Source organism: Leptonotus elevatus, chromosome 10 (genome assembly GCF_054856555.1).
Source record: "Leptonotus elevatus isolate MCC_2025b chromosome 10, RoL_Lele_1.0, whole genome shotgun sequence".
Taxonomy (NCBI): domain Eukaryota; kingdom Metazoa; phylum Chordata; class Actinopteri; order Syngnathiformes; family Syngnathidae; genus Leptonotus; species Leptonotus elevatus.
In genome coordinates, this window is record NC_141248.1 from 24977259 (window position 1) to 25000771 (window position 23513).

General features: G+C 43.1%; 1 long non-coding RNA gene across 2 annotated transcripts in view; it reads left to right on the plus strand.

Moving 5' to 3' along the window:
• Positions 1–23513, plus strand: part of LOC147167763 (uncharacterized) — an 81498-nt gene that overhangs the window by 36011 nt on the left and 21974 nt on the right. For both annotated transcript variants that reach the window (XR_015096324.1, XR_015096323.1), the window contains one exon: positions 3153–3329. This is a non-coding gene — a long non-coding RNA (uncharacterized LOC147167763). The remainder of the gene's footprint in view (positions 1–3152; positions 3330–23513) is intronic.

The window sequence follows — 23513 nt, forward strand, 5'->3', positions numbered from 1 at the left end:
GCTTAAGTCAATAAAAGTGGTCCGTCAGCACAATATGCAGATGTCTGCCGTCAAAATCTAAATCACCAATGGTGGCGCAACATCAACGCGAGTGCCAGGCCAGCAGAAAATGCGAGGCGGTGGCCGGCGAACGCGATCTTCATTTGAAAGAAACAAGACGCCAGCAGCGCTTCTTGAAAACGTCACTCCGTCAGGCCGGCGTCTTCCCGCTGAAGCGTGCGCCAAGCTTGACTCGATTTCCTGTGACATCATCGTTCTTCTTCATACTGCTTGCTGCAAACTGTTGACCGCTTCACGACTGCTGCAAGCAAACATACACGAGAAGAACATGTTCAGCCTGTAAGATGACATTTGGGAGGATTTCATTTGTTAGTTTGAAAATTCCACCCTTGAGGCCAATTCAAATCAAATATTCGCATTCAGCTTTCACGTGCAATTTCTCTGAAAATTGCACATCCAGTAACATGCGATGTTATTAACTCATTGACTGGCAGCCATTTTCACTGAAGCAACCAACCCCCTTGGCACCCGGCTGTTTTACTGGATTTTGCAGGGCCCACAGAATATTAAGAACATGGGGGGGGGGAGTATATTTCTATCTGTTTCCATTTAGCATTAGAATATAGCTAAGTTGAATCATTATTCACTAATCAGTTTAAAATACTGAGGAAAAGAGCCTTTTGTGATCTCTTATACTTTACTGCCACCTCCTGGCCGTTTTTGTAATAACTGCCATTGTTTGAATCTTTCTCTTCAGTTCAGAGGCTGCATCAAAGCCTTCTGTTTGCTCGAGCACAGGGATGGCAAGATCCGGTCCTCGAGGGCCGGAGTCTTGCAGGTCTCGGATATTTCAACACAGCTGATAAGCCCGATAACGATCCTGTTGATTGGAATCAGCTGCACTTCGAGTAGGGAAACCTCTCAAACCTGCAGGACTGCCGTCCCTGCTCGAGCATAAAAATAAACAAACGTATAAATATGTTTTTGGGACCATGGCGATATTGGAAATAGGAGATATTTTTGTTTTTGTGAGCATGAGCTAAAGGTAATGTGATCACATTTGTTATTTCAGCAGTGTGTATCAAAATGGAATGATTTGCCATAAAACAGAAAACTCTTAATACCGCGAGTTTGAAAATTCTGCCATTTTGCAGCCATTTTCTCATTTCCAGGGGTCCTTCCAAGATCAACTTGTCCTCGCATTTGTCCAGCTGCTTTCTGTTTATAATTTGTGCCTGTGTGTGTGTGCGCGCACGTGTGGGGGTGCGCGCGCACGTGTGTATTTATGCCAGTGTTTTATATTCATCTTCCCTCCACCTGTGGAGAAGACGCCTCCTCCTCACCTCGCCTCCATTTTTAATCTGCTACACTTACTCATTATTAATGCAACAACTGTGGGGAAACACACGCACACACACACACACACACACACACACAGCACAAAGTTATAGCCACACACAAACACGTACACTTGCTGTATAGCAAAGTCTCTAAAAACAAACGTTGACTTTTTACTCCTGACTCATTTTAAAGTTTTAAGCGAGGGACCGTGTTTCAGCTTCAATCTGCATATTTTAGATGTGGACTAATTTGGGTTTCACTTTAAAGTCTCCAGTATGAATTTGAAACCGAGGTTATTAGGGTTGCCAGTTAGAGTTTCAAGCTTAGGTTCGAATTGCAAAGGAAAGGTTTGGGTTTCAAACGAGGTTTTTGAAAGTGATGGTAGGGTTTCAAACATGAGCTCGGGTTTGAAATTTGGATTTGAAGCAAGTTTTGCTCGTCCCTGTGAAATGAATCCAAGCTCCTTTTTCGAGTTGTGCACTAAAGACAACATATAGACACGCTAACGACATCACATGTCCTCCCTGACTGAGGTCACTCCTTCTTCTTATCACCTCTCGCATCGCCAGTCGCTGATTTTGAAAGGCTGGGCTTTTATTGGCGCTTTTTACGCGTGAGACGGAACGAGGACGGCCACGGCCGCGTCTGAGATGAGGACGACGCGGACCGCGTCTGAGTGCTCCGCGAGCACTAATGTGATTTGGACGTCACGGCCGGTCCATCCGCCGCCACTACATTTCCTGGCTGCAAATGGAGGCTAATGGGGAGAAGGTCTGCGTAATTGGCTCCCCATTAGCCACTCCGCCCGCACCTAATTGGCCGGACCGGCCCGGACAATTTGGTTAGCCGTTGCCGGGGTAATTTGGGATAAGAATAACAGCTGCCCTTGTTTTTCCATTTTTTGGTTCACGGGCCGAAGTGTGTCGCCGTGGCAACGGCGGTCTTGTTTCATCTGGACCGTCACTTCAGTGAGACCTTACGCAAACTGCAGCTGCTTTTTCACACCTCAAAATGCGGTTTCAAGCCAGGCTTCGACTTTCAAAAGAAGGTTTCGAGCGTGGCTCATGGTTCCAAAGAAAGACTTGGAGTGTGGCACCAAGTTTAGGGTTTCACATTTTGGTTTTAGGCCAGGGTTAGGGTTTCTAGTGAGAGCCATGTTAATGGGTTTGAAATGAAGCTTTCAAATCTGGTTTATGGTTTCAAATTTGGGTTTGAAGCCAAGTTTAGGGTTTCAAAATTGACTACAAAGTTAGAGTTAAGATTTCTAATTAGGATTTAAAGCTAAGATTAGGGGATCAAATGAGTTTTGTAACACTGGGTTAGTGTTTGGAACAAGACTTCAGATTTTAAATTGGGGTTTCAAGCTATATACAAAAAAAATAGTCAAAGTACAATTGCATTATTACCATCAACCCTGGATTTTGCCCCTTTCAAGGCACCCGTGGATCCGAAGCGTGTCACCGTGGCAACTGCGATGATGCATTTTGTTTTGGTCCTTCACGCCTGCGAGATTTACAATTACATTGAAACAAGTGCAAACCGCATCTGTCGGCTCTCACCCGCCTCTCGGCCGATTCTGCTTCCATTGACGCGCAACACATTCAAATAGAAGGCCGATTCCCCATCGAGAGACTAATTGGACTCATTTGCGCATCCGGATTCCTCAGATGACAAAATGCAAAAAGTATCAAACATTCTACCTTTACAAAGATTTCTTGAATAAGTCGTCATGTGCTGCAATCGTCTACATTATCATTTGCTAACTTTGCAAACCACACTCGGAGGAGTAATGCGAGTTTTATTTGTTGCAGAGTTTTCCGGTCCTTTGGGCAGAAAATTGAAAAGATGTTGGAGCAAAAGGTCTTTGGAAATGATGACGCTGACAAAAGTGCTGCAACCAAGACTGCGGGTGGTGGTATGCATGGTGAGCAGAGAGGCAAGATCAGACCAGTGAAGCGACAACTCCTGGAGCTTCTTCTTTTTTGAAGGTTTGTCAAAAGTTGTCCTACATGAAGACTTGCGTGGGATATTGCACACCATCGGTATCAAGGAGAGATTAAAAAAAAAAAAGTACATAGCTAAAAAAAAAAAAATAATAAATAATAATAATATAAAAATAATAATACAATAACAATAAAAAATTATTTACTCCGGCATTATTGTGTGGCGGCAAGTATTGCTGACGTAAAATTACTATTTTCCGAAGACAAAAAAAGAGTTCCTTTTGATCTTTGCAAACTAAGTTGGTGTATTTATTTCCATCGTTCCGGTGCTTTACAAATCTGAATATCACAGCTAGGCTGAGGCTACCTGTTGAAGAATGTTCTTTAAAAAAATATATATATATATATATATATATTTGTTGGTGAGATTCCATTTGACGAATATAAACGTCCATGGCAATGAATGATTTAAATGTGAAATTGACATTTTATTGTCTTACGGTGTCAATTATGGGTTTTGAAAATACTTTGTTGGTGGCTTGCTGCTTTAAATGCCGTTGCCGTAAAGGATTATGGGTAAGATCCTTTGGTAAAGGTTGGTGGTTAGGAGAAACCTAGTAAGTATTTTTAGAATCCTAGCAACCTTTCTGCCAACTACTTCCGGGTCAACTGACTTGGATATGAAAGGAAAGAAGAGTTGCAAAGCAAAAGCCACAATCCGAAGAAGTCTGATAAGTCCAAACTCCTCCTGAGGGGACACGTTGAAGATAATACGTAACAATGCCATATCATGTAATAATTTAAAGCATCACTGAATCAAATAATTAAAGGTTAAAAAAAACAACTTGATTTGAATGCTTTGGGGTATGTTTTGGGACAAGAGCCGCACAGCTCTTCTGTTTTTCGTTCTTCTGTTTTTCGTTCTTCTGTTTTTCGTTCTTCTTCTCTAAATGAAGCATTAATATGCGAAACGCATAATCGACCAGCCGTCACTGTGAGTGCTCTTCAAGAAACTGGCGACAAGGTACGAGAGTAAACAAACAGGAGGAAAAAAATATTTTTGTATTGAATTAGCTCAACCTTTTTCAACCTGCTTTAATTAATCTTTTCCCACTGAGTGACTGTTTGTTTTTTTCTTGTGGTGATTGATTTGTACTAAAAAAGTAATTAATAACTTCTGATGGATACAGCCATGGAAATGAACACATCAATGGAAAATAAGGTTCTGGGTTACAATTTCATGTCAGGGTTAAGGTGTAAAATTAACAATTGCAATATGGGTTAAGGTTTCAATCAATCAAAAATTACATTTTAAACCAGGTTTGAGTTTTCAAATACATTTTTAAAGGAAGGATTAGGCTTTTATGGCATGGTAGGGTTTTAAACAGGGTTTCAGTTCAAAGCTTTGTTGGATTTCTCCATTTGTTCATCATTCCCACCAAACAGAAGCAACCGCTCCCAAAAAAAAAAAAAACCGCAACTCCTACAATGCTTCGCAACCCTACCGGCCTCGCGCTTCATTTTGTGCTGTGACAAGTTGCTACTACGACCACAAAGCGCTGCTGCTCCGGGAATTGCCGATTCACCTGCCACCCTTCTTCTCCTCACCTCTACCTTGCATCCCCCACCCCCCCACCTTCACCCTCCTCATCCTCGCCCAACCGCTTCACTCTCCTCCCACCCCGGCGAGGACGAATCGCTGCTGCTGGCGGAGAAGCCGTGTTAAATTTTACATGGATTCTCTTTCAAGTGTCAAGAGATAAAAAGAAAGCTGCCTTGTGTTTTTTCCCCCTTACGTGTTCACTGAGGAAGAAGAAGATGAGGAAGAAGAAGAGTATGAAAAAGAGGAGGAGGAAAAGGAGGCCAGGTAAGACAAGATGATGATGTAAGAACAGCGAGATGAAGCGCGAACAAGCGAACTATCAAAGTGGCTCATGTGACGGATGTGTCATCACTCATTAGCGGGTCAACTTTGACCCCAAGTCCTGAAATAACCCTTGGTGTTAAATCATTCAAAAGCATTCGGATTCTTGCTGCGACGTCTGAGAATTTGTTCCAGACAGTTGTGGAGATGCTCCGCTGAGAATTGTGACAAGTACAAACAGAATCGCTACCAAAAAGCAAGAAATCGGGTCATAAATCATTCAAGATCAACAGGATTCTTGCTGTGCCGCAAAATCATTAATTCCAGCCTGTTTTCGAGATGTTAGGCTGAGAACTGTGACATGTAAAAACTGAAATTCTCTTTAAAAAAAAAAACATACTTGTATATTAATAAATAAACAGATTAGGGGGTCAAAAATCTTTCAAAGACTGTATGATTCTATTTGTGACTTTTAAGAAATAATTGCAGACTGTTTAAGAGCTGGCACACAAAGAATTACAAACAGGATTGCTCCTCAAGAGCGAGAAAGAATCATCCAAGAATTTACTCCAGACCACTGCGAAGATGGCACATTGACAATTGTGACGACGACAATCAAAAATGCTAATAAACAGTAAGAGTTAAAAAAAAATCAAAAGAGGGGGAGGGGAACATAAATCATTCCGAATCAATAGGACTCTTATTGTGACATCTGAGAAATATTTCCGAACAGATGTGAAGATGAGCCATTAAGATAAATATCATTTGCAAACAATTGTTCCAGAAAAGTCGACGGTCATAAATCATTCAAAATCAATAGAACTCATACTGTGATGTATGAGAAATAATTTCTGACACTGGGGAGTTAATCCACAAAAAAGTGGGGACAAGTGCAAACAGAATTGCTACCAAAATGTAAAACAAGTGTCAGAAATAATACGATTGTTTGTTGACGTCTGAGAAATTGGTCTCAAAAGAAAAAGAAAGAAAGATGATCATTCTGTGGTCATAAATCTTTTTTTCAATACATTTTTATCATGATGTCTGAGAAATATTTCCAGAATATTTTGGAATTTATTGACTGACAATTGTGACAAATACAAATTGCTCCCAAGAGGTACAAAATAAAATAAAATAAAAATCTGGGGGTCATATACGATCAAAATCATTTAGATATTTGGTATGAAAAATAATTCCAGGCAATTTACAAAAAGTAAAATAAAAATCAGGGGCATCAATTATTTCAAATCAATCCAACTCTTCATGTGAGTTTGAATGAATCGGATCCTTACCCAAATGTCGTTTGCATACCCTTGCATGTTGAATAACAAGCCCCTCCTCCGTATTTCCTTTCTAATGTGCACTGGGTCGCATGTCACTCTTGTAGCGACTCGATCCAGGGCAAAAGTGACACGCTGTTCAATATTTATTTGAAGCACACACCGTTTTCTTGAACTTAAAAGCATCCTGCACATGATATTTCCTCACTTTCCTGGCAATTATGTTTTTCTGTCTGTTCATGGAGGAGGAGCTTAAGCGCAAACTCATATGCAGATTAATAGCGAGAGCGGAACTGTCATGATTCTGGTAGTCGTCGAGACGGACCCGGGCACAATTGACATGCCGAATTCCCTTTTACTCAACTAAACTAAATCATGAAAAAAATAAGAGCCTTGTATTAATCTAAATCAATAGAATCCTTTGCATGACTCAATTTGAAACACTCGGAAGACTCTCCATTGCCGTGTTTAATGGCTGCTCTTGGCCTCGGGGGTTCGGTTCTGACAGGAGGGGGAAGTGGCGGTGGCGTCACGACATCCCATGGAGAAGAAGAAGAAGAAGATGATCCACCCCCCTAACTTCCCAGGCCGGGGCTCCCCACCTGAACCCTCGCAGGGTTTGCCTTCCTGTTGCTGGATCGCTAACGGCTTCTCGCGCTCAGCTAGCGCTCGTCTTGCCCGCCGCTTGCATCATCGCCTCGGCGTCGGTTGGCCTTTTCCTCGTCTTTTCCTCTCCTGCGTTGCATGCAGATGATCCTCGGCGGGAGAATGAAAAGAGGCTTGAAGGAGTTGACCCTGACCCAGATCCAATCACACCGGGCCCTTGACCTCCTTGATGAAGTCAAGCGGGGGAGGATTACGGGAGACTTTGATGAAAGCCGCCAAAAGGAAAAGTCATTACTGTGCGCACGCGCGATCAAAGAAACAATGTCAGCGCTAATTCAAGGTCGCAAACAAACGTCAACATGTGTTTATACATAAATGACGCTCATGTATAGCCGCTTTTGTGCAAAGGTGGCAGTGATCAACAAAACAGTAGTTTAGAAAGTTTGGAGTAGGAGGAAAAAAAAGATCTTTGTCATGTAGCCGTTGCGATAGTGGACCCAACAGGTCGAAATGTTATTCAAATGAGGGGGCGGTCCTAAGCGTGTTTTGGGTTAAGCTTTGAATTATATATACATTTTTACATGTTTTTCTTTCCACTTTTATTCATTCATTTATTATTTTGGCAGTTTTGGTCCTCCATAGTCAATAACACTTTCATGTAAACGCGCAAAAAAAACAGAATATGCTCTTTTTGAAGTTGGAGGTTTGAGCCGAGCAGTACTTATTGTCTGCTTTCACCAGCGTCCTAACGTCTCACGTGAAGATTCGTGAAGATTCTCATGTCCTCATTTCACAGGAGGAGTGTCCACTAACGATCGTCGCAGACCGCCACTGCTCGGTTAGCTCAATTCAACATGTTTTGTTGATCTTGTGCAGAAAGTCAAAGCGGTGCAGCGTTTTTTCTGCTTTCCTGAAAGGCTGCTTGGAATCATGAAGTCAGTCAAGGTTCTTCTTGACGTAACTGACAGGGGTAGACCCAGGTCGCTGGTCCAGATCCACGAGGACTTGGTCCGTGTCGGCATCCTGTCAATCAAAAGCTGCGTTGTATTCTGCTCCTGTCAGCCATTTTGTTTTAACACCCAAGGTGATGGCTGACTGAGATGATTTCCTTTCTCCAACGATCCATGTTGGAGAGCTGGATCATTCCATACTTGGATTTTAACGGGACCTAATCATCTTTTAAATTGCTGTAGGTGTCCTAATACAGGAATATAAAATATTTTTGTTTAGAAAAAAAATACAAGTTCCCCTATTTGAGGTGTGAATGCCCATCGGGACATCTGCTTAATTCATTGATTTGTCCACATGGTTTTCTTTTCACTTCCTGCATGTGTCTCAATACTTTAGTCTTATACTTCCCCACATTTGATCAAATGGAGCATATTTCCATTTTCTCCCTCGTGTGACCCAAAACATTTGTCTGATATTTGGCCATATTTTCTTCACGTTAGACATTTTTGTCATTAAACCAATGCCTTTGTCCAAACGCCACATTTCTTTTCACTTTTCACTTCCTACTTGTATGTCCCAATAATCGGGTCTACATTTTCTGTCCTTTTGACTTTTTTGTAGTTGTCCCAAAATTGTTTCCACATTTTCCTCACATTTCACTTTCCAGTATTTTTGTCAAAACTCCACATTTTCACATCGTCCCAATACTTTTGTCTCCTTTTCAGTTCCTGTTGGTGTCCCAATACTTTTGATACTGCCATGTACTTTTGGCCACATTATTCTTTGGTGTCCCAATACTTTTGCCGTTCACTTCCAAAGCATTTGTCCACCTTTTCTTCACATGTACCTTCTTGCGGGTGTCCCAATACTTTTGTCTTTGCAACTCAAATCTTCCCAAACGTGTTCTTCACAACTTTTATCCACATCTCCTTCCCATTACACATCCCGCCAGTATTTCCCCAATCCTGCTTCTAGCCTTCCTGGCCCTGTGCGGAAATCCGGCGTTCCTCCTCCAGGGTTCGGCGGGCGGGACGCGTCCAAACCAGGGCGACGGTCCGACGGCGAGGCGGATCACAGACAACGCCAGCGAAGCCAAAGAGGCCGGCGGCGCTGGCGTAGCGACGGATGGCAGCAACTTGTTCAAAGGCGGCTGATGAAAAATGGATGCTAAACGGCGTGGAGAGCCGTCGGGGCGCTCAGACGGTCGCGGGCACATCAAACACCTCTGCTGTATCTGCGTCTTTTTGAAAAGTGCTGGCAAATCCTTTCGAGGCGAGCCACACAGACGCATTAAAAGCACTTTGAACTGTTAAATTGTTCCCGGCGACGTGGACCAAGCGAAACATTTCTTTTTTTCTTCTCCTCGGCGTTTGAGAATAGATAAACAGCGGCGATGTTAAATTCATGTCTTGTTTTACTTTTTGAAAGCGAGCCGCATCAAAGGCAGAGCGTCCCCGCAGCGGGAAGCAAATTAGTGTGGAGGAGAACGCGCTGTGCAGACATTTTATATCCGTCACCAGAGAATCCGCGCTTTGACCCTCTCGTAACACGGTCCAAATATTGCGAACGTTCACAGAGCGACAAGAACGACAAGAAGCACAACGTTAAAATTTGCATTCGCGCGGAGAAGCCCGCTGAATTATGCTTGTTGTTAAAGCGGAATGCAGTTTGAACGGCTAAAACGAGGCAACAAATGTCAAGGGTTTAGCGTTGTCTTTCTTTGTCAGAATTCCCCCAAAATGGTTGCTTCGGAAATAACACGTTATGAGAGACAAAAACTGGAGCTTCAAACCAAAATGTACGTCTTATTGGTTTATTTTGTCCACCCGATTTGATGTTAATCAGAATAACTGAAGTCGGGGTTGACTTTTCTAAGAAGCTTCAAAATGATCAAGATTGAAACCAAAGCTTGACGCCAACATCGAGTTTGTGGCGTAGGTAACAAAACACAACTTGAATACTCTCGAGTGGGTGTGTAACAAAAACCCATTTCATTTGGAAAAACGGTTTTGATTTAAAATACGTGACCGCATTAAATTGAGCAGAATCAAATGAACGGTTCTTGAATCGTATCTCACGCCAAGTGATTGATATCAAATTATTACCAATATTTTCCTTTCTGATGCTTGTACATTCGGTCAAATTCACGTCCGTCAAAAGCATAAATCCGAGATGGTTGCTTCAAAACAAAATGCCCCACTTCTCGACCGTACAGGGTCTATGAGAGTTTTTTTTTTGTTTTGTTTTTTTTAATGATCGACATGTCAACCAAATGTTGCGTTGCTCCTGGAAAACCTTGCAACATTCCTCAACGTAATCTGTCTCGTACCTCTGCTTCCCATTGGGGCTCAAAAAGAGTGTTGAAGTCGGACTTGGACCTGATTCCAAAGCTTTTCTTCAAATAAATGGTTCACAACCAAACAACAAAAGTCTCAAGAAGCCGAAAAGACGCAGTAAGTCTTCCATTCGTACTTGAAAGCGTTAAACTCATCGTGTCCATTTGAAGTGGTCGATTAAAGACAAGCTCCTTCTTGAGATGTTGTCCAATTGTTAGCAGATTTTGTGTCCTCGCCAGATGGACGAGGCCAAAACGGCAAAACATTAGCACTCTGGTCATTGCAAGTGGGTGGAGCCTTTCGACGTGAAGTCTGATGAGACTTGGGAGCACTTCCTGGATTTTTTTTTTTTTTTAAATTCAAACCCCGAAAGCCAATGTCACTCAGCAACATGACATTTGGTCGGCACGCTTACAGAGCAGACTCTCAAAAAGTCTCAAGAAGTCGTGCATGGAAATGCACGGGAAGTCTGCCATTTTGGTTTCAAGCGACTTCAAGAGCCTTTACAGGGAATTTTTTTCTTTTTCTTTTTTAAATTCAGCCCCAAAATGCAGTTTGACTGAGCACTGCAAAATGTGGTTGTCATGTTTTATCATGAGCAGTATAATTGGTATTTGGAGTGTCAAAAAGTATGACTTGACAAACTGAATCAAATTTGCAAAGTCTTCACGTAACGAGTTTACAAGTAAAGCAGGCGGGAAAAGAGCATTTTAGTGTGAAGCAGCCATTTTTGAAGCAGGAATCCGATCTTGGCCAAATGTCTCCCGTGCGCTGGAGATTGACGGAGACGGAATTTCTGGGCTCCCGAAGCTCCCCTCAAACTTGCTTGAAAATCCTCCGTCTGCCGCCCCCTCCTCAAGTCAGCTTGTGGCCGCTCTTGCCTCTCTTTGATTGGCTGTGAAAGCCGGCCATTTTTTTCTCCACTGATCACGGCAAGCGGCCAAGTGGCGCTGCGAAAGCCCCGCGGGGTCACCGCAGCCTAACTTAGACCCCAGCTGAGACGGGAGAGGCTGCAAAATGCCTAAAAGCTTCTAATCTCCTAAGAAGTCTGCTGCACGCCGACGAGAGAGCGAGCGAGCGAGCGAGAGAGAGAGAGAGAGAGAGAGAGGGAAGGCGAGCGCTGCAACTCCAAAGCAAACTTTTCTTCTTCTTCTTCTTGTGCTGCCGTGTCTTTATCGCAGACGGGCCACGCGCTCCAGGCTGAGCGTTTCCTGGCAGGAGAGCCCAGTGGAATCATGGGAGGCAGGAAGAAAGCCTGCGTGTGCGTGCGTGCGCGCGCGCGCGTGCGCGCGCGCGCGTGTCAAATAAAACAATACTAAATATTTCATGTGCTGAGTTTTCTCTGGAATAAAGCAGCTTTTGTTTTCATGCGTTCTCCCGCACAAGCCGCACCCCCAGCCGTCGTTAATATTGAAAGCGTCCGGATGGAGGTAGCGCACAGGCCGCCCGGCGCCCGGCGCCCGGCGGCCATCACTCCCGCAGACTTTTTAAAAATGTTTTTATGGCAATTTTCTTCCATTGATGGCACACGGCGGTCCGAGGCTGCTTACGACTTTTTCAAAAGCGAACTTGTTGACCGGCTTTGTTTTCCATCTGAGGTGCGCAGAACAAGGCATCAAAATGTGATGAGGATTCTGGCAAAGTAGAAAAAAAGAATCATTTGCCCGCAGCGCCATTTTCAGTCGGCAAAGTCTCAAGGACCAGTGCCGGGAAATGAACGGGAAGTCGGCCATTTTGACCAGAAGCAGCCATCTTAGGATACATTTCACCATTCATCTGGATTGAAAAACTGGCCCAGGCATCAGCTTCTCCAATCATCATTTGGTGGACATGTCCATCGTCCCGTTTGCATTCAGAGGTCTCAGGGACACGAGCACAAAATTGAACAGTAAGTCGGCCATTGTGGTCTGTCGCAGCCATTTGGCAAACAATCAACATGAAATTGGATAGGCATGATGATTGCGGTTCCTTGATTCGATTCTGGTTCCTAATCATTCTTCATTTTGATTCTTAAACAAGTTTGTATCGTTTAAAATATTCGAACTTCTGTTTTTTAAAATGATTTTTTAAATGAACTTAACTTAAACCAGCATATTAGTATCAAGCCTAATTTACTCGAGAGGGCTTTATTTTAGAGAACAAAAAAAAAACCATAGTACTTAAAGCAACAATAAGAAACTTTCAGTATATGTTGATTATGGCGACGCCATATGGACAAAAGTGGTAATGTTATGCCTAAAGGAAGATCGCATTTCCCATGAGGACATGGTGTGTTTTTTTTAAATTGACTTCCGTCTTTGAAACGAATGGTGAAAAGGGGGAAGTGACGTATGCCGTCAAGCAGTCAGCACATTTGTCGTTTTTTGGTGTGGCAGCAGTTTTCCTACCATCCGCAGCAAAGTTGTTTAGTACCAATAAAAATGACACAGGCCCCCTCAGGCCGTGGCAAAGGTACCATTCAACTCGTTTGAAGTTGTTTCATCAGTTATGAAAATATTTGATTAAGGTTGAAAAGTTCTTTAGTGCTACTTCAGTAGTCGTTTTTCCGTCAATACGGAAACGTTTGATCATTTTTTGAATTGCAACCGCCTTTGCATGATATCATATACTGTAAATACAATATATTATTCAGAGTGCCGTCCACTGTAAGTCAGCCATATTGGTTTGAAACAACCATTTGAGGGCCATTTGGCAAATTTGACAATTGAGCCCCCAAAGCAGTTTTTGGCATTTTGTGAACCAAAAAGTCGCAAGGAACAATTGAACAGGAAGTCGGCCATTTTGGTTGGAAATCGACTATTTTTTGTCGGTTTTAGTCAGGACATTCAAGAGAATAGACATTTCAACACGAAACTGCGAGGATATTTCTAATCATGAAAAAAAGTCTCAAGGACTCGCGAGACGATTGAACAGGAAGTGAGTCATTGCAGTTTTGCCATTTTACTGGAATTTGGCCATAAATGCGAAATACAAATAAAACAAACAAACAAACAACAAATTGCCCCTGGAAGCAGTCACACATTGCCTGTAAATTAGGAAGACATGTCTCATAACGAAAAAGTCCCAAGAGCAAAATTGTACAAGATTTCGGCCATTTTGGTTTGAGAACATTTTTGATGTCTTGGTCGGTCCAAAGTTGTTGGTGGCTTCCTCCGGAGATTCGTCTTCTTCATTTTCTTCTCCTCCTTCATCTGGTAGCCTCTCGACGAGCTTCGCTTCGCTTCTGCTTCTTTTGGCCCACTCGACTGCGATGATGATGATGAGATTACGGTCGCCGTGGCAACCGGCGGGACTCTCGCAAGCCTGGAATTCGGTCCGCGTTCATTTGCATAGAAATAACATTTGGGGGATGAATGAGCGATCCCCCTCCGGTGCCGACACTTGTCTCCCGCCCCCCGTCAACAGCGCCGTTTAGCTCGTGACGGGAATGATGAAGATGACAACGCCGGCCATGTGACGCCATCTCCGCCGGCGCACAGCGCTTCCTTTTAATACGACTTTTATTGCGCTCATATTTCATCAAACAATCTCCACAACAAGCGGCTGACGGTGTAATTAGCCTACGGGGGAGGGGGGGGCATGAGGGGGGGGGGGGGGGTATGCGGATTTTATCCCGGTTAATTGAGGATGCTTGAAAGCTGAGAAACGGCTGAAGTGCGGAGATGGCAGGAGGGAATCAGCTGCTAACATGGCCATGCAGTACAAATCGTCTGCTTTAATGCGGATTCTTCTTCTTGAGAAAGACTTTTTGCGCTCAGTTCAAACAACTTAAGTCATGGTTTACGCTTTATCGTCATGAGTGGGGTTTCCATCCAATTATTTCTAAATGTTTAAGCCAATTGACTGAAAATGCGACTTCTGCCCGTTTCCATCCGTTCTTCTTTTGCGAATAATGAGAGAGGGGACTCCGCCGCTGTGGGTGGCGCAATACACCGCAGAGATGCGATCCACCAGTAATTTAAAAGAAGAAGAAGAAAAACAGGAAGTGACTGTTTGTTTTTGTCGTTCTTGAGACGCCGTCTAAAATTGCATTCATATTTGCTTCTTTAATTCATTCCCCCCAAAATTCAGTTTTTATTTCAAACATGGATATAAAGAAAAAACGAATTGATTATAAAAATTATAAAACCAAACAACAAACACAACATTCAAGCAACGAAAGTTCCACAGAGTCACGAGCTACACGTTTACACGTTCCAAAAGCAGTAGGTTACGTTACGCAATAAATACATACATACTAACTGCTAGTATACAGAAGACTAGTTTGCAGACTAGTTAAAAACCAGAAAAAGCCTAAGCGCAGTTGTTGATTTCCAGTTCAAGCAAAACCTTAATGCGTAACATTTCGGTCCTGAGCCAATCAGCAAAAGTCGACCTCGTGCCTCGTGTTCTGATGAAAAGCGCCGCAAATGCAGATGATCTTTCTTGGAAAACATTTGTGTTGTGTTGAGCCGCGCGTCAAAAGTCCCAGTTTTTGTTTTGCAAAAATCTCTGGAAGTTTGCAAACTTTGATGTGGATTATTCTTGAATCCGTTTTATGTTGAGCTAAAACAAGTGACGTTGAAAGTCATTGATTGCTTAAATGAAACGAAGCTCATATTGCTTTAATGCCGATTATTCTTTTTGAGAAGCAAGCGAGTACAATCCTCTTTTACGACCTTGTCTCCGAAAGGATTTCCATTGATGAAAAATCATTTCAAGTCTTTTCCTTGTTCAAGACAAAACATTTGTCATTTTTGTTTTTCCTTGATTTTGCAAACCTTCAAACATTCTTGTCAGTTTGACTGCTTTTGCTTCCCTGCGAACAAATTCAATGTATTGATTTGGAACAGGACGACCTCATTGTGAGAGGAAGTGGCCGTGACGTCGCCATCATCCCGTGACATCAGCGCGCCGCCGTGACATCATCAAATATTCACACGCACATCAGGCTTTCAAACAGCCGCGCAGGTCGAGCCGCCATTAAGAGAATTGAATCCCGCCAAGACGGGCCTCGCCGAGAGAACATCAATTGTCCATTATCTTCCCGCTCGGTCGCCGCCAGTCTTTCAGCCGCTCTCGCTTAGCCCGACGACCGATCTGCGGGAGACGCTCAGCGCCCCGCTGGGATGAAAATGGAGTCGGCGTGAACGACGCCTCTTATTTTTACTCGGCGGCCTTTTTGTTCAAAAAGAAGCGAGCGGCGCTATCAAAACGGCGGTCGGCGGGGAAGCGACGTGACTGACGCCCGTCGTTGTTTTTCTATTTGCCGCAGGTTTGCGTTAAGCTTTGAAACGTCACGCTTGACTCCGCGATCATGACATGCGCGGCCGTAAAAGGTACGAGGATTGTGGACAATTCTCACTTGGAAAGTCATCAATATGTCAATTTGAAATAAAGGTTCAGGTCTCATGAAATATCCAAAACCTCTTTCATACACAATGCCATATTTGTGGGGGGGGGGGGGGGGGGTTCTAGGGTAGGGCCAAAATTCACATCACGATATAAACGGCATCCCTTCACAATAACAATATGTATCCCGTTATAGAATGAAGTGGGTTTAAAAATAATAATAACAATTTGCCTTTATAGAAGCTAAATGGATTTTTAAAAAAACTATGAAAGAATAAATGTACTTACACCATTTTTTGTGCAAATCTCAAATCCAAATGTTGCATTTGCAGTATGGCTTGCGGGGTCCCCGCGCGCTGGATTCGATCGGGGGCGTGGCCAAGGAACTCGTTTGGGCTGCAGCTATCAAATATTTTGCTCTTCAGATACCCTACTGAAAGTTCTAGCGAATAATCGGGTGTTTGGATAGAATTCGAATTATTATTGATTGCTTAAAGAACAATTATAAATACAGAAGACTTTTGCAGGTGACAATGAACAACATTTAAATTGCGCTTTCGTAGCAGACTTTTTTCCTCTGAATCGCTTCCCGTAGATTTTGTTCTACGTGACGACGAGTGACGTCATAACCGCATTAGCGACGTCAGCGGTATGTTGTGCGCGCCGACGTTGCCATGACGTCACCAACATGCGCCACCGCCGTAAGAAGGTCCGGTCAAAATCTCTACCTTCGGCAAAATGCATACCTTAGATTGAAATTGCTGTTTATATAAAGGAGAAATGCTCACCGTCACCGATTTCGACTGCTTTGCGAACAATATTTCAAACAAATGGTTTTAGATATTTTGAGTTGATCTCACAAAAAAAAAATGGACGCAAAACATAAAGTGTTGCGTTTATATTTTTGTTGAGTATAGTTTCAAGTCAAGCTGGGGTTAGCGGGTTCAAAGCAAGGTTATTTTAGTTAACAATAACTAACAAAACAACTAAAAACAAACCACCCCAAAAATGTCGTCTGTGTGTGTGTGTTCTTTTTTGTGTCATCTTGTGAGGACCATATTCTGGGTTTTAACTATCATTGTGGGGACCCTCAGGTGCTTTGTGGGGAGATTTTGGCCAGTCTTCACAACTCAAGACCTCTTTTTAAAAGGTTAAAACTTTTAGATTTGGTTTTAGAGTTTAGATTTTATTTGAGTTCTGGTTGGGGCTCGGAAATGCATAATTCCCCACTAGGAATTGTGTGTGTGTGTGTGTGTGTGTGTGTGCGGTCTGTGAGGAGCACGCACAGATGTTTTTGGCGTATTTCCGTTCAGTTGCGCTCCCACTTGGCTCGGCGGTGGCGATAAACACGGCAGATGCATGCTGGGAGAATTTAGCACAGCTGCCACGCCGATGCCATCTGCGTCCGCGCCTTTTCATAATTCATCCTCCATTTTGAGAAGTGTGGCGCGGGATGCTTGTCAACGCCAAAACCCCCCCAAAAACTCTCCCATCATGCGCCCCACGTGCACGCTCGCGCGCACGCCGTCAGCTTCCCTCAACTCACCGACGCCGCCGCCGCGCGTCAGGGGGGACGGACGCCTGTCAGGTCGTCACGTTTTACACAACAAGAACAAAATAATATGCAGCAATAACAACACAACATTAACACAAGACATTAGCGACAAATAAACACAACGCGAACAATACAACAAGAAATCAGTACAATCACAAGAACTTGATTGGACATCTTCTTGAAAGCGTGCTTGTTTGGAGATCGTTGAGTTTTTCGTCTGAGAAAATCTCAAAAGTTTGCTCCTCGCCGTGACGCATCTTCCCAGTTTGTCAAATTTGGCAACATTTCTCAAAATGAAAGCGCACAAAGCCAATTGCGTCCTGTTGCCGATCACGCCGTCCATGTTGAGCAAATACGATCAACGGTCGTCTCCAGATGGTCGTATGATTGGCCGCCACCAAATTTGTACTCGTGGCATCGACGAGCGCACTTTTGGCTGGCGAGCGGCGTTTTCTGCGTTTCTAGTGCTTCCTCTGGTCTGTGTTGAAATAAACAAACAAAAAAGGAAGAAGAAGAAGAAGAAGCACCTGCGAGCTGGCGGCCAAACACTCGTTGACGACTCAGACGCTCGCCAACCTTCCCGCTTGCCGTGTGTGCTTTTAATTACGCGCGCGTGCGTGTGCATGTTTGTGGCGACCCTTTAAATGTGTGCATATGGACAAATTGCATTTCATGTTTAATTGTACGAGAAAGTCGCGAAATCAACGCTGCACAATCTGCCAACGTTGGACCAACAGATGCAGTTGGCACGTTTTTGATATGGCGACGTAAACACAGGGAGTTGATTTTTTAAATCATATATATATATATATATGAATATGCATATATTTGTATGTATTTGTATGTATATATATATATATATATTTCGATGATCTAAGCATTTTTACTGAAATGTTTCCTTTTTCTCTCTAGTAAATTCTATTTTGCTCTCCAAATCTGCTGTCTTTTTCCCACGGACAAAAAGTCAAAAGTGGAGCCCAAGCGGTTATCTGCTTTTTTGATCTTTATATGCGGCGAGCGTTTTTTCCCGGATGACGTCATGTGATAATCATCAGCAGCTAATAGGAATTCCCGTCTTTGCTTCTTTTGGCGATAAGGCCGGCGGCCAGTGTGATGGATGGCGCCGCAACGAGCGGCTGGTCGACGCGCGTCCGCCGGGACGATGTTCTCGGGTTGTGGCGCTCCTGGCGGACGCGCCGTTGACTGCGGGCTCATTTGTCATCTTTTTGTAGACGGGTTCGTCCTCATCAAATGCGAAGCGGTCTCCTTTTACCCAATCTGACCTTTGACCTCTGTCATTGTCTAGTTTATACAAGTCCCTTTCTCCAAACCCAGTAACCTCAAATAACCCGAAAACAAACCCGGAAGCCTGATCTTCTACCAAACCTTAACCCATTAGCCTCCCGAACCCGAATCCTTTGCACCTGTATTCAAAACAGAGAAAGTCCATTTTGGTTTTTGTAATACAGTGTTCCCTCGTTTTCCGCAGGGGTTCGGTTCCAAAAAATACCCGCAATAAAGGAAATCCGCGAAGAAGTTAGCTTAATGTTTTGTATTTATTATAAATCTTTTATTATTATCTATTATTATAAATGATAAGAATCTAAAATCCCTCACCACACTTTTCTCATCGAGGCATTTACATTTTCTCACATTTCTCTCTTGTTTAAACATTCTCAATGTTCAAACCTTCATCAATTTGATAAAATATGTACATTAGTGTAAAATAAATCCGTGCCAAATTGCACCCCAAAAATATGCAAAACAGCGTGGCCGTGAAAAGTGAACTGCGTTATAGCAAGGGAACATCGTTTTTTTTTTCTGAAAATAAACAATATTTATTTGTATTAAATATATTTATTATAGTTATTACTATTATTATTATTTTTTTATTACTATGAAATTAGTTTTTTTTGGATCATTTTCATTCACCCTTTAAAAATAGACAATTTTACTTTTTTGTTGGTAAAATACACGATAGCGCATTGATCCTATTATCACATTTTTCTTCAAAAAAAGTTTTTTCCCCACCCAAATTTTGACTATAAATGTAATATTGTCCCCTTTTGTCGAGAAGAAAAGGAGGACTTTAGCAATATTATGCATGTTTTCAATGACAAAGTACAGGTTGTAATATTTCACCTAAAAAATACTTTTCTTATGTATTAACATTTTTTATCTTGAAATAGACATCAAATTTCAAATATAAACTTTAACTTTAACTCTAATAAAAATTATATTCTAGGTTGGGGTTTTTTTGGTGCATTTTAATGGTTGTCAATTATGCATGTATTTTTGCAATTTGCATGTCTGCCCGGCCTGTCACTATACGTTACAAAGATTCGTAATCCCTTATTAAAAACGTGTTTGTCTGTCATGCCCTGTTTCGGTCACCTGTTGCTAGGCAGAATTGTTCTGGTAAAAGCTTTTTAAATAAATGACAAGCAGGCCATTTGTGCTCATGCGTGGACACGGTCGTGTTTTCACGTGCTTGCTTGGCTTCTCACGCTCGACTTGCTGAAAGTTTTTTGTTGTTGCTTGCTTGTTTTCCCGCCCTTCCAGAACCCCCGCCCCGGCCCCCACGTCCCCCGTTGTCCTTTCCTAGTTCATACAGCACAGTGATCGGACATACATTTGCTTTTATGGTAATGTCAAAGGTTTCCCCGCGGGACGCTGCACACGCCAGCAAAGACGATCTAAAGCGAGCCGCTCGGGCGTCGGCGGCGTCATGCGGATGCGACGCATTTCATGGCAGCGGCACATGAATTATTTGTGTTTTGGGAGCTCGGCGGATGCGAAAGGCTTGATGAAAGGAAATGAATCAGGCGGCGGCGGCACTGAGCCAATCAGCGACAAATAACTCTGCGCTGGTGAGTTTGTCGCGCCTGTTCCCCCACCGGGCCAATCACAAGTCTTTCAAATGTGCCCCACGCGGGATACAGCCGCGCACAAAACTTCACGGGGGCGGTTGGGGGCTTATAAAGAATCATTTAGATTTGCTACATTTTGGATTTGATCTCAAAAACCAAACAGCTTCATTCTAATAATAAGTGATGTTTGTTGTTGTATCTGTTGCTGCACACCTTATTCCTCGAAATGAAATCTTATTGCAGCGGACCCTGGAAATTCGTTGGCGTTAGGTGCTCTTCTCGTTCCCGAGATCAATCTCGGGTCTCAAAATCAAAGGTATTTTTACTCGGTCTCGGACAGGGCAAACTCAGGATTTTTGATCAAGAGGGGGGACAACCAAAAATCAAAAGACAACCAAGCAAATAATAAATACAACATGTTGGGGAGAAAAGAAGCATGTTCTCATTATGCATTTGTTCCTAGAATAAATATTCTTGACTATTCTTACATGAGTATATCATTTTATTTAAAAAACACTTTTTCTCGAGTCAATGTGCACGTATTCCTGTAATGTAAGCTTTATTCCCCTCCTCAAAGAGAAGTTTAAAAAAATCAACCTTATTTTTTTTTTTTAAGGGTAGAAAAATACATATTTATTCTCAAACTTTGTACTTGATAAATACTTTTTCTTTCTTTTGTTAAACTTGTTTTTCTCAAAAAGTATGACTACCTTGTGGTTTTCTACCTTTAAAAAAAGATTGTATTTTTGAAAATCCTTATCCAATTGCTTTGATGCAGCAGCATATTTATCGACTCCCGCAACTTGTCGGCTCACCAAATCGTTTTGTTGACAACGCGGAGAAAGAAAATAAAAAATTCCGTCAAGTCAATTTGAGGCCTCAATGCTGTTTGTGTGCGAGTACGTCACGCGGTGAAAATGATTTGATCCCGTCGGAGACGTTTGTGTCGACGTCCTCTAAGGAGAGCTGTCAGCTCGTTCCCGCGCCAATGAAGAGAAATGAAGCCTCACCGTTAAACGCCGGCCCGGAAAATTGCGCGTGACAGACGGACAAACAAGGCTAAATTTGCTGTCTTTCAACTGGTTTCATCACGCCGCCGCCAAAGCCGCCGCCAAAGCCGCCTTCTCCGCGCAGACAGCATCCATGTTGACTTTTACTTTGTGCGCTACAAATACCCCCGATTTGGAAAGGATTTTTATTTTGTATCCGTGCATTCAAATGAAAGGGAAAAAACATGACATTCCTGAATATTCCTTTATTCCAAAGAGTTTTCTTGCTTATGTTTCAAGGATCCGCTACACTACAAGACCCAATCTAAGCCGCCACCTCTGCTCTACCACCCTAACCTCTACCACCCTAACTGCTCTTCCCTAACTACAAAATCCTACCCCACCTCATCAAGACTATCCTCACCCTGAATACTAAACAGCAACACTCAGCAAAACCCTAAAGCTATCCCTTAACCCCAAGTCTTGAACCATAAGCCCAAAGCCTAAACTCATCCCGACACCGTCAACCTATCGCTATCTTAAAACTATCACGAATACTTCGACCCGAAACCCTGATTCGATGCTTAAGCTCTGCGGCTTCAACCTTTATGCTTATCCACTACGGAGCACCAAACCCTAACTTTAACCCCCAAATACGAGCTGAAATCCAAAGCCATCCCGTTCCTCAAGCTGAATTGCAAACGATGTTAATGACTTAACTTTGCCGGGCGTAAGTAACCATCGATCAACCCCGAACCCCACATCATCGCGTACTAATGTCAATCCAAATCAATCTTAAACCCCGAATGTTTCCCTAACCGCTAAATCTGAAATCTTTTGTGTTTGTTAATTGGTGCTAGAAATCCATTTTCCTAAAGTCGAGCTTTTATGACAGAAATTCCATTTTGACACATGAGACGACTCTTCAATTGGATGTGAAAGATTGCGTTGCTGAGAAGGAAGAGCAGAAGGCGGTTGTCGATCTTCAGGCCACTCCCGGACGTGATGTTTGTGTCTACGATTTGGTCGTTAACAAAAGTGGAACAATTGAGGACAAAAAAAAGGAAATGTTGTTGCGCTGCTGTAAACAAATCAGCGCAAAGGTCAGAGGGTGTAATTGGTCAGATTTGTCTTTGGGGATAACAAACGCTGACATTTGTTAAGATTGGTTACAGATGCCGATTAACGACGTTGGCATTTCGCCAACAGCAGGGGGCGTGTTTGCGTGGCCCCGTCAGCAGCATTTAGCGCTTTGCATTTTTAAACATAAAGCCAAGCCAATTTCACGGAGCAACGTGTGAACATTGGTAGGCGTGTATATTACGAGTGGACCCACAAAATAGTTCAAGAAGTTCTTCCATTTTAGTGCGGAGAAGCCATTTTAGGCTAAATTGACTTCATACCCAAACCATATTTTGTGGATTTTAAATTTTCTCTGAGCCAGCGACACGGAATTTGGTCGGCATGCGTATCATGAATAGACCCACAAAAAAAGTCTGACGACGCCAGGCAGGAAAAGACACAGGAAGTCTGCCATTTGGGTTGAAGGCCACCATTTTGTGATTCTTTCTAAGAATCCTTACCCACATGATTTTTTCTTGAAAATTCAGACCCCTAATACAATTTTCCTTATCAAAATTACATTTGGTTGCTTTGCCCATCATGAGTAGACCTAGAAAAAAACTCTATTTTAGTGTAAAGATGCAGTTTTATGCCCATGAGCTCAGTTGTGTACCCAAAATTCCTTTCTCTGAAGCCAGTTTGATGTTTCCTTCAAGATCACATGAGGTACAACTTGAATCCTGTAGGGGGCGCTCCAGTTGTCACAGGTGTCCGTCTAGTCCAGATGTCTGCAAATAATCACCCTCAAAACTCTTGTCGTAAAACCAAAGACGACATTTGAGTGCTTTGGGGTCGTCGAGCTCGAGAGCGGCCGCGGGAAAGACCGCAATCCCGACTCCTTTGTAAATCCCGCCGGCAGGAATGTGCTTCCGGGTTGCGTTTCTCACCACGGGGACGTTTCAGAAGCCAACAGCGTCCATACGCGTGTGCGCGTTTGTGTGCATCGGGCCCACATCCCGAAATAATCCAATTCCACGGAGGCTGACTCAAACCGTCTTTGAGCTCGGGAGTCGAGCGGCATGAAAACGAGCCGGAGAGTCCGAGGCGCTGAGGTGTGACCTCCCCCAGGGAGAGACCCCGCCCGTCCCTTCCGGCTGGATTCACCACTATTCCTTCTTCTTCTTTTTGCCGGTCCGTCTGCTATCTGGCATTAACATTCCCAGCGAGTGCAAGAAAAGTGATGCAAGTGCGCAGAGCGTCTCCAAGTCGTCTTTGAAAAACCTGAAAGTCTTTTCGGACTCTTTCATCCCACCATTTCTCAGCCTGTTTTTTTTTTTTGTTTTGTATTGTTTGACTCACTTGCTGCTCTCAATTAGTCACAAAGG